The sequence below is a fragment of the Pleurodeles waltl genome, chromosome 6 (genome assembly GCF_031143425.1).
Source record: "Pleurodeles waltl isolate 20211129_DDA chromosome 6, aPleWal1.hap1.20221129, whole genome shotgun sequence".
Lineage (NCBI taxonomy): Eukaryota > Metazoa > Chordata > Amphibia > Caudata > Salamandridae > Pleurodeles > Pleurodeles waltl.
In genome coordinates this window covers 726672733-726696089 of record NC_090445.1, presented here as the reverse complement: position 1 = coordinate 726696089, position 23357 = coordinate 726672733, and positions in this window count along the sequence as shown.

Sequence of the window (23357 nt, the reverse complement as noted above, 5' to 3'; positions counted from 1 at the left end):
CCAAGATTAGAAGTATGTGTACTCATATATATATTCCTTTAGTGTAGACAGGATTGACTTCAGTTTTGTATGTTTAGTTTCTCGGTTAGGATTTAAGTATATGTAAGGAAATGCCTCCTTGGCATGGTTACCCCCTGACTTTTTGCATTATGCTGATGCCAGTCATGATTGACAGTGTGCTGGGACCCTGCTAACCAGGCCCCAGCACCAGTGTTCTTTCCCTAAACTGTACATTTTCTTCCACAATTGGCACAGCCCTGGCACTCGAGAAGTCCCTTGTAAATGGCACCCCTGGTACCAAGGGCCCTGATGCCAGGAAGGGTCTCTAAGGGCTGCAGCATGTCTTATGCCACCCTGGAGACCCCTCATTCAGCACATGCACACTGCCTCACAGCTAAGAAATCCTCACATAAAAAACAGGTATCACACTGGCAGCAGCATCTATACCAAGAGTATAGTATAGAGGTGAATGAGCCTCAGGCACCAAGAATGAAAGACAAAGGGCCATATTTATACTTTTCGACGCAAAACTGCGCTAACGCAGTTTTGCGTCAAAAAAATTAGCGCCGGCTAACGCCATTCTGAAGCGCCATGCGGGCGCCGTATTTAATCAATGACGTTAACCGGCGTTAGCCGCCGGCGCTGCCTGGTGTGCGTGGAAAAAAACGACGTACACCAGGCAGCGCCGGCGTAGGGGGATATGGAGCTTGGGCGCCAAAAAATGGGGCAAGTCAGGCTGAGGCAAATTTTTCGCCTCAACCCGATTTGCGCCATTTTTTTCGACTCCCAACCCCCATAGAAATGACTCCTGTCTTAGCAAAGACAGGAGTCATGCCCCCTTGCCCAATGGCCATGTCCAGGGGACTTCTGTCCCCTGGGCATGGTCATTGGGCATAGTGGCATGTAGGGGGGCACAAATCAGGCCCCCCTATGCCACAAAAAAAAATAATAATAATACTTACCGGAACTTACCTTAATGTCCCTGGGATGGGTCCCTCCAGCCTTGGGTGTCCTCCTGGAGTGGGCAAGGGTGACAGGGGGTGTCGCTGGGGGCATGGGAGGGCACCTCTGGGCTCCTTCCGAGCCCACAGGTCCCTTAACGCCTGCCTTTTCCAGGCGCTAAAAAACGGCGCAAAAGCGGCCGTAGGTCATTTTTTGGACCCGCCCACTCGCGGGCGTGAATTTTGCCCGGGAGTGTAAATACGGCGCACATGCCTCGGAGTAAATTTTTTAGACGGGAACGCCTACCTTGCATATCATTAACGCAAAGTAGGTGTCCACGCTAAAAAATGACGCAAACTCCATGGACTTTGGCGCTAGACGCGTCTAACGCCAAAGTATAAATATGGAGTTAGTTTTGCGTCGGAATTGCGTCAAAAAAAACGACGCAATTCCGGTGCAAACAGAGTATAAATATGCCCCGAAGCATTATACTTTGATGCCAATCTGAATTGCGTAATGTGAGACTAGAAATCTGGAATCAATCCCAGCTTGGTCTCTTAACCAAAATGAGTGATCTTAAGCAATCATTTAATTTAGTTGTTCCTCTTATTTTCTCATTACTGTATTTGAGGAAACGTTGACATGCATAAGGATATGTGCTGCACAAAAATCTCTTTTCTGTTTGACTTAATGTACTATAATGTTGCTCCTGGTAAAATAAGAATGTAGTCCACGTGTATTTTGCACATGACAACTGATTAGTTCACTAATGGTACTGTCACCAGGGTGGGGCATGAATGTTTCTAAGTTCATGTTCATAATTGATCTCTTTTATTAAACTCCTCTCAGTGCAGTGATATCACCTGATCTACTAAGGCAGTGTTTTCCAACCTTTTGACTTCTGTTGGCCCCCACTTTATCATTACTGGAATCCAAGAACCTTCACTGAATCATTATTGGAATCCGGGGGACCTCCCACTGAGTCATTACCCGAAGCTGGGGACCCTGGCCTAAACACTGTTGATGATTTGAAACGCAAAACAATATACAAAAAATACAGAAACAAGCATTCATCAAACACATACACAAATAACATATTCTATTTAATTTGCAAACAAATACAATAAAAAAAAGAAGTAATTTTAACAGTAAGGTTGGAGCTTTTCTAAATTCAATTGAAGCCACACTTTGTCCATATTATATTCTGTGTGGTGCACTCGCACTGCTCCTACAATTCAATCTGGGGATATTGATTGAGTTTTTAGCTTCCAAGTTCAAATTCCTTGACATTTACAGTATGTTTTGAAATGTTGAATTGTACATTTAGCCATTTTATGTATATATACTTTGTTAATCTGTTAATAATATTTCATTTTCTAAACAGTCGTGGACCCTATGAGGAGGTTTCAATGACCCCTAGGGGTTCCTGGACTACAGGTTGGGAACCACTGTAGTAAGGTGAAACACTTGTCAAAGAAATACACTTCTTTGAATGTTGATGCCAATTTATCATACTTATGCATAATATTTCTTGCACAATTTCCATGCCAAATGTTCTCATGGCTCAGCTCATGCCTGGGCCATTAGAGCCAATATGGGCTCTTTGAGTGAAAACAAATGTTTAACTCATCTTTCCATGCTAAGTTTTTGCCTTGCCCACCTCTACTGCAGTAGTGTATAACAGTTACTTCACTTCCACCTCTCTAAATATCTCAATCTGAGGAGCAACATCCGGTTTTCTGAGACTCTGGCCAGTTTCCACAGGTCTCAGAAGGGTAACTATTCTGGCCTCAATAAGGAAGAATTGTGGATTAGCAGCCCGATGAGTTACTTAGAGCTACCTTTGCATTTTGTTTAGCATAGGATGAAACAAACAATCCTCAAGTAATTCATTTTCCCATTTCTAGCACTCTGTCCTAAATAACCAATGTTATTTTACTAACTGCCATGGTCTGTGTTCCACCCGTAAGACTGAATGTAGTGGTTCTTGTGACTGTCTTGTCTTCAGAAGCCACCAAGCAGCATGGGCATAACTTCTTCTTTGACCTTTGCTGTTGTCAGGTAGCCAGGGGCGGGTGGCACACTATGCATTTACAAAAGTGAACATATGCACTCCTCAGCCATTGAGTGTGTGCATAATAAGGCTTCCGCAGTGCCTCTGCCAGTGCATCAACATATTCAGCTGCTCCAAATCTGAATCCTGCAGCTGAGGGAATCGGACGAAACTAACAGCAAGCTCCAAGTGCTGTAAAAGCGTTGTTTTGTAACCATGAATGTAGTCGCAAAACAATCACAGTTACCACCTACTTTAAGTAGGTGGTAACCCATTCTCAAAGGGGGAGGGGTTGCCAAGGGACCCCTTCCCCTTTGTGAATACATGCGAAAGTGTTTTTTAAAAGCAGGCAGTGGTCCCACGGACCACTGCCTACTCTTAAAAATTGAAAAGAAAACCTTTCATTTTTCATTTTAAAATGCATCCCGTTTGCCTTTAAGGAAAATGGGCTGCATTTAAAAAAAAAGATTGCTTTATTAAAAAGCAATCACAGACGTGGTGGTCTGCTGAGCCCAGCAGGCCACCATCCCTGTGATTGTCGCCATTCACAATGGCTCGCAAATTGTGACCTACCTCATGAATATTAATGGGGTAGGTTAATTTGCAAGCCCTTGTGAATCGCAGTGTGAAACTCCTGGAGTTTCATACATTACAATAGCGATTACTTAATTGCGATTTGCTAAAAATCGCAATTAGGTAATCGCTATTGTAGGAAATGATACATCTGGCCCCAAATAATGTAGCACACAAACGCTAATGGCTGAAAATTGGGTTTCAGTAAATATTTGTCACTTGAACATCACCAAGTAAAGTGTCTTTGTTTGTTTTGACCCCATTAAAATCTTTGTTTCCATCACTCTTTAAAATTAGAAAAACACTTAAGTTGTGCTTTCCTGTTTATTTCATTTGACATATCTGTACAGTTCATTCATAGGAATTTAAACTGTGTTTTGTCTTTTCACACCAGCAAATTTTTCATATAGTTTTCTTTACAGAATCCTCACACTTTTCAGGAAGGGTAAGAAAAGTAAAGACGTCTCTATCTGAGAAGAATAAGCAGCAATTTGTCACAAGACTAGACTGACATTTGACCTCTTTCTTTGAACGCACAATAAATGTGGCCTGAAAAAATAAAAAATTAAAGTCTTCTTGCTTACATTGAGAATTTCAGCAAGGCTATTGAGGGACTGCTGTTGTTTGCCCCCTACCACTTCTGGACCCCAATGCATTGCACGGCTTCACCTCTGGTAGCTAGGCCTCTGGGGAGTGGGATGTCTTGCACAGGAAGATGCTAGGGAATTCCTTCACTAAGATTGTGAAAGACACATAAATCACAAGAAAGCCTGGCTTAAAAGAAGTTTGATGGGACCCCGTGATGACAAGAGAGTGTCCTAAACTTCAAAATCTCTGCAAACATTATTTATTTTTTTTGGCAAATAACTCATATTGTTCCCAGATATCAGCTTGACATTATCTGTTAGTGCAATATTTTGTAATAAAAAAACTATTCATTTTCAGTTTTCAAATTAATTGTGTTCATGAATATCAGCGTGTTGGTTTTTGAAATATGTTAATTTTGTCTCAAATGCTTTATTTAAATTTTTAGTAAAGTACATAAATGTGTCTTATCTTCTTAGTTCCTAATACTACATTATATGCATGTGTCATCTCAGGTGATCAACAAAAGCCCTATAGCTCCAGTTCCCATCTCACGTGTTCATGCTCAGGTTCAATCTTACATGCTAACCTTGAACACTACATTTTAACAAGCTTGGGTTCAACCATCAAAAACCCAGATGCAGTCTCATGTGCGCACGTAAGCTTCATGCCGAGGTTTAAATACCAAGGGGCCAGGTATAGCTTCACATACTTAGGTACTTCCTTAGATGTCCAGATATTTATACACATCATATGCACATTTATTCATATGACATTATTGCCTTACTATGCCCTCAGTGCCATCATCTGTCCACGTACAGACAATCCAGGGAATGGCTTCATGTGTCCAAGGGGGTACCCCATTATATGCTAGTCACTGTCATCATATGTCTATGTGGTCCCATGCTAAGCAATGTCATCTTCAGCTCATGTAGGCAACCCCATCGTAAGAAAGGGTTGGCCAACATCTGATCATACACAACATGCAAATGTTGCAATTATATGCCCACGGAAATGTCCCCATCTTATGACAGCCATCAGGCATGTTAGAGGTTCTTGCATGGCATGAGCCATCAATTTGAAGTGGGGCTCTTCATAGGAGCAAAACCTCGTTGAAAGTTTAGCAAATATGTGGGAGGAATAGACAACACAGCAGTTCAGCATCTTATTCTATTAATTGGAATTAGTCATAGTAAGTGCCTTGTTATTAATAAAGGAGGTAGCTTAGTTTTCAAAAATCTATAAATAACTATCTTGCAGCACACGTCCATGGCCCTCAAACAATGCAGCACCAGGGGAATTTCTGACGAGGCTGGCAGCTATTATAATGCTATGCCCATTTACAGACATGCCAAGTATTGGCCTCACATCCAGAAGTAGGTACCCACAAAATATACCGGTCATTGCCATGATATTTGGGAACTTAGATGGCATGAGCATATCTACAAAGCAACGGAAAGCTATCACTTAAAGGTGAAGTAAAATATCCTTATGCAAAGGAATGTTCACTTCATTTGCATCAAGTTCGGGTAAGCAATCAAAATTGCTACTTCTGGAAGAGGAGCGTCTGGATAAGAGGTTCTTAAGTTGAGAAGTGAAGGTGTTTGTCTGATCAGTGTTCAGAGAATTTTTTAAACCAGTAGTGCTAAGCAAAAGAATACGCTTCTTCAGCTCTTTTTCATCTTGCGTTTCTTTGATTTAAGTCTAGCGACATGATTGCCAGTGCTGCATTCACTAACAGACAGCTGGGTCTTGTCTGCCAGGCAGCGTAGTGCGTAGGCATTGATAGACTTGCATCTGGCTCAGAAGAGTTTGAAGGTATTTCAAGCTTGGAGTGACATTGGATGCAGTATCCCGTGTGTGGGGTGATCTACCTTCACTTTCATTTCCTCCTTCATGGAAAAATCTCTTTACTGGTGGGAGATGGATTTTTGTCAAATATTGCTATAAGTTTCTCACGTGCCTTTACCTTGTGCCAGCCATGCCATGAACTACTCACATGCCAAAGAGACCTAGTATAGGCCCAGGTGTGGTTCCATCATATGCCTGTCATTGTCATCATATACCATGATACTCATATTACAGGTACCATGAGTCCAGATATGGCTTCCCTATTCCAATCATGGCCATCATATGCCCAAGGAATGATATGTTAGGAATTTTTATTACGTTAGATACTCTATTATATTCCATGCATTGGTATGATGTAAAGAATTACTGGATACAATATTGGATGCATGATAAATAAATAATTATTATTATTCCCATGCGTTTCGACCTAGGGATGAGGAATATTGTTAATATCGCAGCCCTCAAACCTTTGCTTTACTAGTTAAAGCTTTGGTCTGGGAAGTCGCTGATCCCGGTGAACGGACCATGGCAGAAGTTAAAGAGATGGGAAAACAATTAGTAATACCCTGGTTCAAACATATCAAAACTTGGCTGTATGAACTTGGTATGCAAGACGTTTGGGACAAACCAGAAAACTTTAATAAGGGGATGACACTGCAATTGAAGGCTATGTATTGAGCACATATCCAAAATAGATGGTTATTCTCAAAGGCACGTGGCACTTTAACAGGATGGGTTCATGACTGCGAAATATATTCCAGCTTTTGAACAATACCTGGACCAGATAGAGCCTCCTCTGACTAGATCCCTTTTCTTGAAACTCAGACAGGTAATTCTCCAGTGAATGAGCTCAGATACAGGTAGCAGGCGAGCAACATATCACCTTTATGCCCAGCATGCTTGTCCTGCATTGAAATTGTGGATTATTTTCTGTTTTGCTGCCCCATTTTTGGAAAGCCTAGGAGCAAGTGGATAGCCCCCGCGTGTCAGCGATTGTCCTTGGTGCGATACGCAGAGGTCATGTGCATACTACAATCTGAAAAAACTGAGTGGGTGGTTTATTTGGTGTCCAGGTCCTTACTGCAGGCCTGGCGTATAAGGTACTAATTCTTGAATGAATGAATAATCTTTATTTGCATGATTATTTAGAACCTTTGCAAAGAGCACCATAGTTGACAATGCAATAAAACCGCAACCAAGCTAAAGTTACATTTCACGACATCTATGTTAACTAAGTGGCTGTCCCACACCCCCAAATGTTGACCAGGAATAGTTTCAAAAAGGGCAATTGTGCACTGTTGCCTGATGTACTATTTTACCGGCAGGTCATAGCCATACCCCAAGGTACTGGTATTTTTCATCTGTGTCTATTAGTAAAGCGTCAAGCTTCCATGCTCTTGGATATTTCTGTGACTGGCGTCCCAACACTAATACCTTGGTTTTCGCTGCATTGACCATCAGTGCATTTTTTCATTGTAATCTTGCAGGATGGCCAAGCCCATTTTCAAGACCAGTTGATTCTGGGCAAGCGGGACTAGATCATCGGCATATTGGATTATTGGAAGCACTGACTTTTCCAGTTTCGGGGGAAATGTAGTTCCTCTGAGTAGGTCCTTACCAAGGTCGGCCGTATAAAGATTGAAAAGGGTGGGAGCAATGACACAGCCTTGTTTTAGGCCTTTGTTAGTATATATTCTTTTGGTCACATGTGTGTTCGAAACCTTTACTCTCACCCATGTGTTGGAGTAGAGTGCCATTATTGCCGCCATTAATTCCCAGGTGTCCCCCACAAGGTCAACTTCTTCCAGAGTATATGGCGTACTACGCCATTAAAAGCTGCACTTTAGTCGATGAAGCATGCACAGAGTAGTTGAGCACCTGGTTTCAAGGTTTTCTGACCTAGATATGCGAGAGCCAGCACATTGTCTAGGGTGGATGAGCATGACCTAAATCCTGTTTGGTACATTGGTATAATGTTATTTTCTGTAATCCAATGTTCCAATTCCTGGAGCAGGACCCTTGCATAGGCCTTGCCGTCCACGTCCAATAGGGCTAATAACCTGTAATTTCCCGGGAGGGTAGAGTCACCTTTTTTAAAAATGAGATGCAATAGTGAGCCTTTCCAGGCTCCAGGAACATCTGATTGACTTAGGCAGTTGTTAAAGAGGGTGGTTAAGGGGGCTGTCCAAAAGTCTTTGTCATCCTTAAATATGCTCCCGGATAGACCTTTTGGGCCTGGTGCTCTGTCCCGCCTAATACTATTTAGCATCATTTTAGTTGACTTGGCTGTGACCGTTAATGTGGTGCTTTCTAGTAAGATCGAGTTTCCACCCCATAGTACCCTGGATTTCAACGCATTCTGGATCTACACAAAGGGAACCCATATGTTTTTCCCAGACACTGTCTGCTATTTCGTTAGCCCTACTTACTGGCCCATGTTCTAGGGTGTTTATGTAATTCCAGAACTCTCTACTTTTGTTAGGAGGCAACAAACCTTGTAGGTGGACTCAGCTTCCTTCAATCTCCTTCTGCTTCAGTTTCCAAACCTTCCTCTTGAGATCTTTCCTCGCCTGTCTCCTGAGGATTTCTACTGCCGGGAATTTGTTCCGTCTGTATCTTTTTTCTAGGTTCCTGCATTTTCGTTTGCTCTGAACGTATTCCCTTGTTGAATTAGGCAGCCATACCTTTTGTCTGTTGGTGTCCATAGGCCCTTGTTGAGCTGGGCCGCTCAATGAGGAGCGTAAGGTTTTTATCATATATGCCCACTGTTTACCAATATTACAAATCTCTCCTTCTAAAGTTGGAGGACTGTGGGCCTTCTTCCAAAGCTCGTATTTTTCCTTATCCTTCTCACTCCATTTGATTCTCTTTATCAATGGACACAGGTTAGTTACGGATTGCTGGCCACTAGCTATGTAGGACGGCAGACTTGTTGCTTTTAAAGTGATTTCTATTGTAACAGGGTTGTGATAACTCTCAGATCTTTGGACCACTTCATAATTTAGGCATCTATGCCATAGGGCCGGACTCAGAAAGGTATAATCTAATTTAGAGATGTTTTTAAATGTTGGAATAGATGGGCCCGCCTCGTCGTCTTAACATGTGATGATCTCAGTTGGTGTTCTGTAAAAAAAGACTCTAGGGCAGATCTCAAGGAATCTCCAGGGAGACTTGCGCCCTGTCCAAGTTGTTGAATGTTGAAATCACCCAAGATTAGAAGTATGTGTACTCATATATATATTCCTTTAGTGTAGACAGGATTGACTTCAGTTTTGTATGTTTAGTTTCTCGGTTAGGATTTAAGTATATGTAAGGAAATGCCTCCTTGGCATGGTTACCCCCTGACATTTTGCCTTATGCTGATGCCAGTTATGATTGAAAGTGTGCTGGGACCCTGCTAACCAGGCCCCAGCACCAGTGTTCTTTCCCTAAACTGTACATTTTCTTCCACAATTGGCACAGCCCTGGCACCCGAGAAGTCCCTTGTAAATGGCACCCCTGGTACCAAGGGCCCTGATGCCAGGAAGGGTATCTAAGGGCTGCAGCATGTCTTATGCCATCCTGGAGACCCCTCATTCAGCACATGCACACTGCCTCACAGCTTTTGTGTGCTGGTGGGGAGAAAATGACTCAGTCAACATGGCACTCCCCTCAGAGTGCCATGCCAACCTCACACTGCCTGTGGCATAGGTAAGTCACCCCTCTAGCAGGCCTTACAGCCCTAAGGCAGGGTGCACTATACCACAGGTGAGGGCATATGTGCATCAGCACTATGCCCCTATAGTGTCTAAGCAAAACCTTAGACATTGTAATTGCAGGGTAGCCATAAAGAGTATATGGTCTGGGAGTTTGTCATACACAAACTCCACAGTTCCATAATGGCTTCACTGAAATCTGGGAAGTTTGGTATCAAACTTCTCAGCACAATAAATGCACACTGATGCAAGTGTGGAATTTATTGTAAAATGCACCCAGAGGGCATCTTAGAGATGCCCCCTGAATACCAGTCCGACTCCTAGTGCTAGGATGACCAGTTTCTGCCAGCCTGCCACAACCAGACGAGTTGCTGGCCACATGGGGAGAGTGCCCTTGTCACTCTGTGGCCAGGAACAAAGCCTATACTGGGTAGAGGTGCTTCTCACCTCGCCCTGCAGGAACTGTAACACCTGGCGGTGAGCCTCAAAGGCTCATGCCTTTTGTTACGTCACCCCAGGGCATCCCAGCTAGTGGAGATGCCGCCCCTCTGGTCACTGCCCCCACTTTTGGCAGAGGCGATAATGAGAAAAACAAGGAGGAGTCACCCACCAGTCAGGACAGCGCCTAAGGTGTCCTGAGCTGAGGTGACTCCTGCCATCTTGAGATTGGAGGATTCCCCCAATAGGATTAGGGATGTGCCGCCCTCCCCTCAGCGAGGAGGCACAAAGAGGGTGTAGCCACCCTCCAGGACAGTAGCCATTGGCTGCTGCCCCCAGACCTAAACACACCCCTAAATTTAGTATTTAGGGGAACCCCAGAACCCAGGAAATCAGATTCCTGCAACCTGAAACAAGAAGAAGGACTGCTGACCTGAAAGACATGCAGAGACGATGGAGACGACAACTGCTTTGGCCCCAGCCCTACCGGCCTGTCTCCAGACTCAAAGAACCTGCCCAGCGACGCATCCAATAGGGACCAGCAACCTCTGAAGCCTCAGAGGACTGCCCTGAACCAAAGGACCATGTAACTCCTGTGAACAGCGGCTCTTTGCAACTTTCTTGCAACTTTTAAAGAACTCACTCTTCCTGCCGGAAGCGTGAGACTTCACCCTCTGCCCCCGATGCCCCTGGCTCGAGCTCCAGAGAACTAACACTACAGGGAGGACTCCCAGACGACTGCGACCTCGTGATTAGCCCAAGACGACCCCCCTGGACCACCACAGCGATGCATGCAGAGAGAATCCGGAGGCTCCCCCTGACCGCGACTGCCTGTAACAAGGAACCCGACGCCTGGACCAAGCACTGCACCCGCAGCCCCCTGGACCAGAATGAACCAAACCTCAGTGCAGGAGTGACCAACAGGCGACCCTCTGCCTAGCCCAGTCGGTGGCTGGCCCGAGAAGCTCCCCTTTGCCCTGGCTGCACCGGTAGAGTGACCCCCCGGGTCCCTCCATTGATTCCTATTCAAAACCCGACACCTGCTTTGCACACTGCACCCGGCCGCCCCTGTGCCGCTGAAGGTGTGTTTTGTGTGCCTACTTGTGTTCCTCTCAGTGCTCTACAAATCCCCCAGGTCTGCCCTCTGAAGATGCAGGTACTTATCTGTTAGCAGACTGGAGCCGGAGCACCCCTGTTCTCCATAGGTGCCTATATGTTTTGGGCCCTCCTTTTTCCTCTGCACCTGACCGGCCCAGTGTTGCTGGTGCGGTGACTTTGGGGTTGCCTTGAACCCCCAACAGTGGGCTGCCTATGCCCAGGAACTTGAACTTGTAAGTGCCTTAGTTACCTGAAAAACTAACCATTACTTACTTCCCCCAGGAACTGTTGGTTTTTGCACTGTGTCCACTTTTAAAATAGCTTATGGCCACTTAACAAAAGCTGTGCATGTTACTGCTCTAATTCAAAGTTCCTAACTTACCTGTGTGGAGTAACTTGCATTTTATGTATTTACTTCAAATCTTGAATCTTGTGGTTCTAAAATAAATTAAGAAAATATATTTTTCTATATAAAAACTATTGGCCTGGAGTTAAGTCTTTGAGTGTGTGTTCCTCATTATCCTCTGATAAGCCTACTGCTCGACCACACTACCAAAAAATAGAGCATTAGAATTATCTAATTTTGCCACTATCTTACCTCTAAGGGGAACCCTTGTACTCTGTGCATACTATCTCTTACTTTGAGATAGTATATACAGAGCCAAATTCCTACAGTATACATTTATGATTGCAATTGGTGTTGCTTTATAGTCAAGGCAAGCCATATGTGGTTATTACATAGACCTCGTTGGTTGATTTCTCCCACGGGACTGATTTCACTGCTTGTTCTAAACTGACATATGTTGCGAGACCGCCCATGTGTCTTCCAAACAAATTTTTATTTTTTGCAGGAGTGTGGGTGGTTGCAAAACCGGCAATGGTTTGTGGTTCCTTCATCCAGGTTTCCTGGAAGCAGAGAATATCTGTGTTTTTTGGGTAGTCCTCAATGTTGGGGCTAGCAATGAGAGAGGCTAGCCCCACCACATTCCAACTGATGACCTTAATCTTATTGTCTATGTTGCTTGGTGCGGGACCAAGATAGTTAAAGACACATTTTTTCATTAATGGTCGAAGCTGTAGGGAGCCAGTCCCAGGTCGACCTACATGGGATACAATAGTCCGTTCTTGCACTCTCCAGTTGGGGCTTTCCAGTGTGCTTTATTAGCTGTACGGAGATCTTCTTGTCTATTATCAATGGTTCTACTGCCGGAGTGCCTTTCAAGGTGCTGAATGTTTTTTTTATCGGAAGTATGGCTTGAGTTTCCCTGGTCAGCACTTGCGGATAGCACTCCTTTCTTGGTTTGCTAATATTTATGTCCCATTCGTCCAGGAGTCCCTCATATTCGAAGATTTTATCGACCAAAGTCTGGTTGGCCCAAGATGTTAATGTAGATTCTCCTGGGCAGATCCATGATTATACGTTAGAATTTACTGTTAGGAGGTCCCCTGATGTGAGAATCAGTAATGATGGTATGTGATGCAATAGTTTCAGGATATTTGACCTGTTTAGTATATCCCAGGAGCCCTCTGATACGTGGAGGGGGGAGAATATTATTGGTGCTGTTCGCCAATTTCCTTCCAGTTTCTGCTATTTGTATTTGAAGACCCTGGTGCGGCCACTCTTTCTCTGACTTATTTATGATGGGGTGATCTGATTGAACGGTGTGTGTGAGTATTTGCTGTCTATGATCTCTGCTCCGTGCGTCACCCTGAACAATCTCCCTTGCATCTGTATGTGCAGGTAATTCCTCAATGAACTTCCAATCTGCTCTTTTTTTTGCTTGGGCTAGATTCCCAGAGGTATTCCCCCGTCTCCTTTCCTGTTCCATTCTATCATTTGGTTACTGCGGCCTTCAGTGAATGGTTCCTGGAATTGGTATCGAGTTGCGGAACTCGTCGTGACCTTTCTATTGTATATTTCATACCATTTGGGAGCGTCATTATTAATATATAAGGGAATTTCTGTTTCTTTATCCCATGTGATCCTCCTTCTATCGAATGGGGCCAGCTGACCGGTTGAGGGGGGCTGCTTCTTGTTAACTACCCCTTGTATGATAGCCGCTCCTCCTACCACCGTGGCCAGTTGTTCTAGGGAGGTCACAGCCTCTGTCTCACCAGTCAATGAGGCTGCTTGTTCTCCCGTTGGAGTTGAGTTATCCTTTACTATTTCATGCTTGTTGCCGTTAGGGAGTGTTGAATCTGTGGCTGCTTTGTGTTCAATCATCCCTATGGTAGAGCATTCATTCATTTTTGTGCCCCTGTGAAACTTTACCTTCCCTGTTCCAGCCTGGTCAATTGCTCTACCAATCTGCTCCTGAACCCAGGATTCATGGGTCACATTTGATTGTGGCCTCTGCCGGAAAATTGGATAGGACTCGATCTGCCTGAATGGCTGGTGAGGGTCCCCAAATCCGCTGTGTCTGTAATTTTTGTTTTTTTGCTTTGCGACTTTAAGTGTTTTTTTCAGCTTCTTTTTCTGCCTTCTTGTTAATTGTGGTAGCTGCTTGGCCCTAACATCACACAATGATTTGTGGTTTACATCAGGGACTTGCTCTTCTATACTGTTAACTGACATATTGGTTACCACAGAATGCTGCGGTTTTAGGGGTTCCGCTTTTTGTTGCGTATTGTCTGACTCCGACACCCCACTTCCCTCTTCCCCTTCTGTGGGCACTGTTGGACCTTCTTTGGAGGGTAACTCATTGGAAACAGTCTCTTGCTGGTTGTCCACTGCTCCCATACCAATTTTTTTTTTTTATATAGTTTCCTACAGCTGTTTTGCAGTGCTGTATAATACTGGTTAGTAGATCTGGGAGGGTCACCAGTTTATCTATTATTTCTTCATTCCATGCCCCTTGGCTGCCTTATCCTCTCTCCCGCTATGGTCCCAGTTGTCTAGTTTCCTACACAATGAGTTCAGTTTGCTATCTATAGTTAATATGCTTTGGGCTAGGATGTGGGTTAGTTCTAGGTGGATCTCCATTTTGTGTGACTGCCAGGTTAGAGCTTTTATGGCAGCTAACAGGGAGCATTGATGGTTTCTATGATGTGCTCTGGTCTAGCTACATCTCCCCTGTCCTTGTGGTGGTCGTTTTGAAGTAGCTTTTCCTCCTTGGGATTCTTGGTCCCTTCCTCTGTGCTTAGTGCTCCCATGTTTATTTCTCGCAGTAGCCAATCATCTTGCTCCAATATGGTTGGCCATTCCCGTGAGGCTTTCATTAGGCCCTTTAGCAGGGTGGAACAATCTCGTCCCTTGTCTGTGAATTTGTTTGCTTGAACCACCTCGATTTGTGGTTGAGGCTGGTGGTGAATCTCGGCCACTGTTACCCAGTTGTTCCCACTTGGAGATTCCGTCATCATTCTGCCTGGTTCCAAATTGACGATCCCTCTAATGGATGCAGGGCCGGATTCCTCCAGCTCGTGCTCGGGACTCACCAGGTACAAATTGGTTCTTTTACTTCCTTTGGCTCCCCCACAGGGCTCGTTTTTGTCATTGTCATTGTTTTTACCTTTGGGGCTGTTCTAGCACTCATCCGAGGCAGTGTCTGCCATTTCTTCGATTATTGAGGAGCCCATGCCAAAGCTTGTCACACCTCTTGTGGAGTCCAGCTCTTGCTCCTGCTCCTGTCTATATTCTCATTTGTACTCAGTTCGTGTTAGCCTAGGCAACATGTTGTGTTCCAGTGTCGGGGATAGCAGGGTAGCTGGGGCCTGTGAAGCCTGTGGAGCGGCGTTGTCCAGAAGAATGATAGATTCACCCTCTTCGGCTCCTTCACCTGCCCCGAATCTTGCTCTTGTAAAGTAATTGTGAATGTAAGTTTTCTTTGATCTGGAAGCCTTCCGCTTGAGGACGGTCTTGGAGTCTATTTGAGTTTTGTTCTCGTCTACTTGTTGCTGGCTCGCCATAGTGCTTGCTTCATTTACCCCTCTTTCTTGGTGCCTCATTCCGATTGATACTGCAGTACCCGCAGTGTGCGATGCGGCTAGTGGAACGCAGGACACAGGGCCAGGTAGGAAGCCACCTGATCAAACAGTGTGGGCTGCACTGAACGTAAGGTGGAGTGGGTTGAGTGCCGCCACACCCGCCCTTGGGAGAGTGGGAGGGGGCACGAGCATGCTACCCACTGCTACTTGTTGCTGCTTGCAGCTGCAGTTTTCCCCAATATTATGCCCTATTCCCTATGTCGTTCGCCAAAGCTGCAGTCTCAGCCAGTCTTGGCCACTGGGTCGGCGAGCTTGTTGGCGTTGGGCATTGGATGCGGGTGCTGGGCTTTCGGCTGTCCCCATATAGTGGTGGTGCTGCAAGAGGCCCTGCCTGCGCCTGCAGATCCTTATGGTGCCAGATTAGAAGTAGCGGGTGACAGAGATGGGAGGGGCTGGGGGATTATGCAGGAACCCTTCCCCTGGTCCGTGGGACTGGGTGTCCACACAGACATGTTCGGTCTTTGCGGGGCCGTACTCACAGACAGACGAGCTGCTTGTTGATGTTTAAATCTCTTCAGTTTCCCAGGGCTTGCCGGAGATCTTTCCCGAATCTTGACCCAAAAGGAAGGTGGGCAGGACAAGGCAAAGAACTGATGAAATAACAAGGAGGAATGTGCTGTAACAAGCGGCAATGGATACGGAGGGATATAGATGGAGAAAGCCAGGAACTCACCGCGTCTCATTTGGTCGGGCTGGGTCTCTGGGTTTTCGAAAGTCACAGACGCCCTCACTGCATCACCATTGCCCCTCCACTGCTCTGACCTTTCCTCCCCTTTCCTGTGCTCCCGGCTTGGCGTGGGCTCACTGGGCTCCCTAACAGTGGGGGCTTTAGCTATTGTTTTTCAGCAATTGCAGGATGCTCTATAGGGCTCACACCTTGCGCCCTTGCTTTTCTTCTGGCTTTCTCCAGGTGTTTTCTTGCTGTAGTCGCTGTAGTCGTAGGACCAAGGGAAGGGTGAGGATCTTCGTCCTCCCTTCCAATTGCTAGCTGGTCCTAGCCACCAACTCCTTTACGGTCTAAGTAGAGGCCTGGGGAGGCCTGGGCCTGGGTTGGAGCTGCGGCACTGACGTGGAGCAAGGCGCGGTTTCTTTCTCCTGCTGATCGCCGGGCCCCCTGTATTGAAGAATCCTTGTCCCAGGTTCAGGTTCTTGCATGACTCCAGGCTGCCCCTTGGGCCTGGAAGTCACGGTGCCGCAAGATGGGCGGGACCACAGGCAGCTGGAAGCTTGAAGCCACGGGCCGCGAAGGAGAACAAAGCGGCCGTGGGGGAGACCAAAGCTGTGCCACAGGGCCACTGCAAGCCGCAAGTCAGCAGAGGCTGCCACCCAAAGAAGGTGCTAATTCTTCAATAATGCCCAAAAATGGTTTTAGCATCCCATTAACAGTTGCCAATGTTCATGAAATTGCTCCTAGAGTTACTGAAATTTTATTCATAGTATGTGGTCTTGTTATGTACTAGCACCTTATGAAGGAGCGTTAAGGTAGCTGAATATGGTTTTATAGAATTTTGAAGCATTTTTACTGTATTTTTATCTTTCTTAAACTTAAAGGATGTGATTTGCACTTGTTAGATATGGGGTCTTTGGTTGGCAGTCAGGTTACCCTCTGTCCAAGCAAAGACCCTCACTCTAGTCAGGGTAAAAGAGAATCACCCTCAGCTTACCCCCTTGGAAGCTTGGCCGAGCAGTAGGCTTAACTTCAGAGTGCTAGGTGTAAAGTATTTGTACGAACACACACAGTAACTTAATGAAATCACTACAAAATGACACAACACAGGTTTAGAAAAATAGGAAATATTTATCTGAACAAAACAAGACCAAACCAACAAAAATCCACAATACACAAGTCAAGTTATCAATTAAAAATCAAACAGAGTCTTTAAGTAGTTTTAAACACACACTAACACTGTTAGCGTGAAAATGTACCTTGAGTGCGTCAAAAATAACCCCGCACGGGCGATTGTGCATCAAAAAGGGCTTGCGATGCATTGATTTCACTCACGAGTGGGACCTTGCATCGTTTCTCCTTTCGTCGGGTCGGGGCGCATCGTTTCTTCTCTCCGCAGGAGAGCGATGCGTCGACCCGGTCAGCACTCTCAGATCCGGGCAGGCCTTGCATTGTTTTTACACACCCAGTGGTGCTTGATTCGGAAATCCAGCCACACGATGATCCGAAAACCACGCAGCGCAGGTTGCGATCTCCCAGCCTCCATCAGCGATGCTGCATGTCGTTTCCCCAGCTCCGTGTGTCGATTCTTCGGTCGTGTTTCCGGTGAGTGTCGATTTTTAAGCCGCTGAGCCGGCAGCACATCATTTCTTCAGCCGCAGATCAGAGTTGCATCAAGCTTTTCCCCGCACGGTGCTCTGTGCGTGGATTTCCTCCTCTTAGGCTGCCTGCTTCTCCTTTCAGGGTCCCAGGAACTGGATGGGCACCTCAGGGCAGAGTAGGAGTCTCTCCAGAGACTCCAGGTGCTGGCAGAGAGACTTCAAACAACAGGAGGCAAGCTCTAAATCAAGCCCTTGGAGATTTCTTCTCAAGATGGAAGGCACACAAAGTCCAATCTTTGCCCTCTTACTCTGGCAGAAGCAGCAACTGCAGGATAGCTCCACAAAGCACAGGCAGGGCAGCTCTTCTTCCTCAGTTCTTCAGCTCTTCTCCGGGCAGAGGTTCCTCTTGTTTCCAGAAGTGTTCTAAAGTCTGTGGTTTGGGTGCCCTTCTTATACCCAATTTCTCCTTTGAAGTATGCCTACTTCAAAGCAAAGTCTCTCTTGAATGTGAAATTCTGCCTTGCCCAGGCCAGGTCACAGACACTCACCAGGGCGTTGGAGGCTGCACTGCGTGAGGGCGGACACAGCCCTTTCAGATGTGAGTGACCACTCCTCGCCTCCCTCCTAGCACAGCTGGCTCATCACGATATGCAGGCTACACCCCAGCTCCCTTTGTGTCTCTGTCTAGTGTGAGGTGCAACCAGCCCAACTGTCAAACTGACCCAAACAGGGAATCCACAAACAGGCAGAGTCACAGAAATGGTATAAGCAAGAAAAAGCTCACTTTCTAAAAGTGGCATTTTCAAACACACAATCTTAAAATCAACTTTACTGAAATATGTATTTTTAAATTGTGAGCTCAGAGACCCCAAACTCCACATGTCCATCCGCTCCCAAAGGGAATCTACACTTTAATCAGATTTAAAGGTAGCCCCCATGTTAACCTAGGAGAGGGACAGCCTTGCAACAGTGAAAAACGAACTTAGCAATATTTCACTGTTAGGACATATAAAACACATTACTATATGTCCTACCTTAACCATACACTGCAACCTGCCCTTGGGGCTACCTAGGGCCTAGCTTAGGGGTGTCTGACATGTAAGAAAAGGGAAGGTTTACGTCTAGCAAGTGGGTACACTTGCCAAGTCGAATTTACAGTTAAAACTGCACACACAGACACTGAAATGGCAGGTCTGAGACATGATTACAGAGCTACTTATGTGGGTGGCACAACCAGTGCTGCAGGCCCACTAGTAGCATTTGATTTACAGGCCCTGGCACCTCTAGTGCACTTTACTAGGGACTTACTAGTGAATCAAATATGCCAATTATGGATAAGCCAATTACATACACATTTTGCAAAGGAGCACTTGCACTTTAGCACTGGTTAGCAGTGGTAAAGTACCCAGAGTAACAGAAACAGTAAAATCAGAGTCCAGTACACATCAACAACCTGGGAAACAGAGGCAAAAAGTTAAGGGAGACCACGCCAAAGATGAAAAGTGTAACAAACCTCAGGTCAAAATTAAAAGGAACCTATACATAGACTTTGGGTCTGCCAGGAGGTGGTGGTCAGGCCTGGTGAATTGTGCATAGGGAATAGAAAAAGGGCTTCCTAAGATTAAATGCTACATAGAAGTGAGCCTCATGTTTCAGAATCCAGTCAGATGCAGCTGCCTCTGTCACCACACGTTGAATCCCACTGTGTTACCTCTGATTGTGATCTTTATTGACCTACTTGCAGTTTCTTTCTACCTAAAGAAGGCATACATATTTTTCACTGTATACTGTTCAAGATTGCTATACAATGGAACCACCTTTGTCGGCATCACCACTGAATCATCATTCAAAAGTTCCCTTCGGTCTTGCCTTGCTTGATCGGACATATTATCAAAGTGTCTTTTGGGATTTTGTTCCATGGTCTGCACCATAGGAGGAATACATAGTCAAGATAGGTAGATTTGGCGTTACCTATATCTACTTACCTTAACAATTTATTTGTAGTTGATATTGTTACAGGTCGATTTCTTATACCTCGATATCCTGACATACAGCTGTTCAATCAGTACCAGTAGTGTGCTAGTGCATTTGGGTGACATGAGGCAAGCAGTACCATGCATATTTTATAAGTACTCTAATATATATATGCAGAGCTGCTGGTAGGTAGCAACGGGAACGTTGAGCATTCTATAATCAACCACAAAATGGAATATTTGTAGAACATTGAAGCACCACAGAAATTTACCTCATTACTACTCTGTTATTGCAAGATCCTACCATGTAACAGTAGCACCTCTGACGATTTTACTTTCTTACACACATCTTGTGCCATGTTATGTAAAAGTACAGGAAGAAAACTGGGCATTAAACCTCCTCATATTGCACTTAAAATTAGTCTTGATTTTCAACGATCATTTTTTCTAACTGGGTACTATTTCTTTTGTGTCATTTTAAGGTGTGCTGTGAATTCAGTGTTTTGTACAAGGCAAACTGTTTCCTGTGGGCACATGATTTGCTGCTGCAGAGGTGTAATGCTCTTGGATACTCACGTATTGGGTAACCGCATGGGATCCATTTCAGAACTGCCTTTCAAGGCTGTAAGTAAACATCCAAAAATTGACAAGCATTTGCAATGCAATAGGTCCTGCACCTGTGGGAGTTAGAGCTACTGGCGTTGTAAATGACAATTGGTCTCATTATGAGTTTGGCAGTCCGTGCACCGTCATGGTGGTGGTGGCGGTCCGACCGCCATCGGCTTGGCTGTCAACCTCTCTATTACGAGTCATGCGGGCCTATGAGCAAAGACTGCCGTGGTTCTGCTGGCACTGCCAGGCAGCACAGACTCCTGTGGTCATGAGGTAGCACAAACAGGCTGGCAGAGCCTGTGTTTCCGCCGGACACATTATGAGGTTGCACACCGCCAATGTGACTGTGGCGGGCCATCCACCACATCTCAGCATGCGGAAACGGACAGTTTAAAGGGAGCAACTCACCTGCAGGCAGCGTTACATGTCCTGTGCTACCATGGAGCCCATCACACATGTCCTACCGCTGCTGCTGTGCATTGATGGAGCAGAAAATCCACACTGCCGTGGACGCAACCGACCGTACGTACACACACACCTACCTGTGTCATTACGCTCAACAGATAGTCGCACTGTCAGCCACATCATAGGGGGGCACGGCATGGGCACCAAGTACACTTGGCATTGTGTACACAGCCTGAGTCATTTACCAACAAGGACACATTCACAGCCACAAAACACCCCCTTTGGGCAGGTCACTTACACTGCATCTCAACACTACACAAAAATACACATTTGACCATCTCATGCACAGGGACAGTGAAGTGTACACAACATTGTGTCACACAACACCAACAGCACAGGAACATCTCATCTATAAATACACCTGACACCCTCACATTGCACACATGACATGGACTGCCGTCAGATTCAACACACATATGTATGGATGTATCAAGCGACACAAACACCCCTCCCATGAAACAACCCTGCAATGGACACACACATCACCCACATTGCAACACAATAGAAGGACAATGGGATGCACAATAGTCAGAGAGATAAATATATAACGCTCTCTATGCAAACAATACCTGCACAATAAGGATGGGGGCATCAGGAGCACTCAGGGAAGGATGCTGTACTGGGACACATTTCGCTTTGTACATGCCCCTAAAATAACATTTGCACAAGAACTGGTATACCTTCTGGTATCACTGGGACAAACAACACTTGAGCCACGTGACATGCCAATCTGCACAATGTAGAAGTGCAAGTCAAGAAAGTACATACAACTACAATTGCATCGGTCAGACATCTAGATGAAGTACCTGCAAGGTACATACAGCAAAATGGACACATGCACAGTAAATGTAAACATAGGTAGCACAAGTGAACACCTTCCATGTCTGCAAAAAACAAAACTCGAGCTCCCACACATGAGCCAAGTGTACAATCCGTATCAGGGGGACAAGTCTAACATTATACATGCTGACATTGGACAACACAAGATGAAATACTTACCATACCAAACAGATCACAATGCAGTGACACCACAATTGCATTTACACCCACATATCCATACAGTAAATATCTACCTTTGTCTTGGGTGACATCAGCACTGCCCACAGGGTCAGATATTGCAAACAACAGCAAATGGATCAGCAAGCAAGCTGAAACACACACAACTGTAGGCAGACAATACAAGTTACTCACGAACAACTTAAAGGTAGAAAAGGAATCACAGGACAAACGTGTACCCAACAAAACACTGTTTAGGTTTATTTTGAAAGAAACGCAAAATGTCCAAGGCCATTGCTCAGTCCATCAGTTTTTAAAGTGCACAGTACTGCCAGGGAACCTCCACAGGAAGGGGCATCAAGTGTACAGGCAGGCAACTCAGTAATCATCCTCAATGGAATGGAGTCGATTTGGGAGAGGTGGATTCTTTCTTAGGAGGGGTGAACTTCTTCTTGGGGAGAGGGTATGGGTGCTTGCAAGGGGGGCCAGGTATGACAGAGAGGTCTTGGAAGTGGAAGGGATGGGTTGGGATGTGGGCTGGGGCCTCTTGGGTTTGGGACAGGGATAGTGCGAACAGGGGAAAGGGGAAAGGGCAATGTCAAACAAAACAACTTTCCTTAGGAACACGGGGAAAGTCATCAAAAGAGGTGGGGATTTGGATATTGAGGGAGTGGTTGTCTGGTGTGTCAGAGTGGATGTCTTCGGTGTGTGTGCGTGTGTGTGTGTGTGAGTGTGGGCGTTTGCATGTTTTGGGGCTTGGAGGTGGAGGTACTGGTGATGTGGGAGTGGTGGATGTGTTTGTCTGTTGGGGTGGTGTCTGTGGGTATGCTTGTAGTGGTTGATGTGTGTGTGTGTCTGATGGAGTGGTGTCTGCAGGTATCATGGATGTGGTGGATGTCTGTGTATCTGTTGGGGTGGTGTCTGCAGGTATGGTGGATGTCGTGGTTGTCTATGTGCCTGTTGGGGTGGTGTCTGCCGGTAAGCTGGGTGTGTCACTGCCTGTTGTCGTGGTGCCTGTGGGTATGCTTGAAGTGGTGTGTGACCCGGTGGGGGCAGTGGGGGTGTCTGGGGAAGTGGTGGCTGATGTTGTGTGTGTGGGTGTCTATTGAGTGCTTGCGTGCTGGTGTGTCTTGTGGTATTTGTGTTTATGTGTGCTGCTTTTGTGTGTTAAGGTGGGTGCATGCAGATCTGTAAATGTGCTTGGGATAGGTAGGGGAATGGGTGATTTGGATTGGGAAGAGGGAGGTGGAGGGGGGACGGAAGGTGGGGGGTGACTGGCTGCCATCAGTGAAGAGGCCAGAGCCTGAAAAGATCTCTGTAGGCCATACATGGCACTATGAATGCCTTCCAGGAAAGCATTGGTCTGCTGGCGTTGGCAGGCCAGTCCCTGGATGGCATTCACAATGGCAGTCTGACCCATGGAGATGCTCCTCAGGAGGTCAATAGCCTCCTAACTCAGGGCAGCATGGATATCAGAGTGTGGTAAATGATGATGCAGGATAAACAGTAGTGTAGGTGGATCAGGATTATATTTATTCACACAGTAAGAGTCTCAGGTTACAGGTAGAAGATGTTATGAAGGTCGGAGAAAGGCTCCACTGGGAGCAGCATCCTTGCTGGTCACCCCGTGCATTCCAACTGACACTCAAACAATGCACACAGCAGCAGTTTATTACCTCACATTCACACTGGCTGAGTAGTAGGGGACACATAACTAGGGAGAAAATTCATGGCATGCAAATGAAGATACCACACGGGCTGGGGCTGAGGTGCCTGGGGCAAAGGAGACGCCCACCCTCCTGGGGGAGCAGGCACAGCCAACTG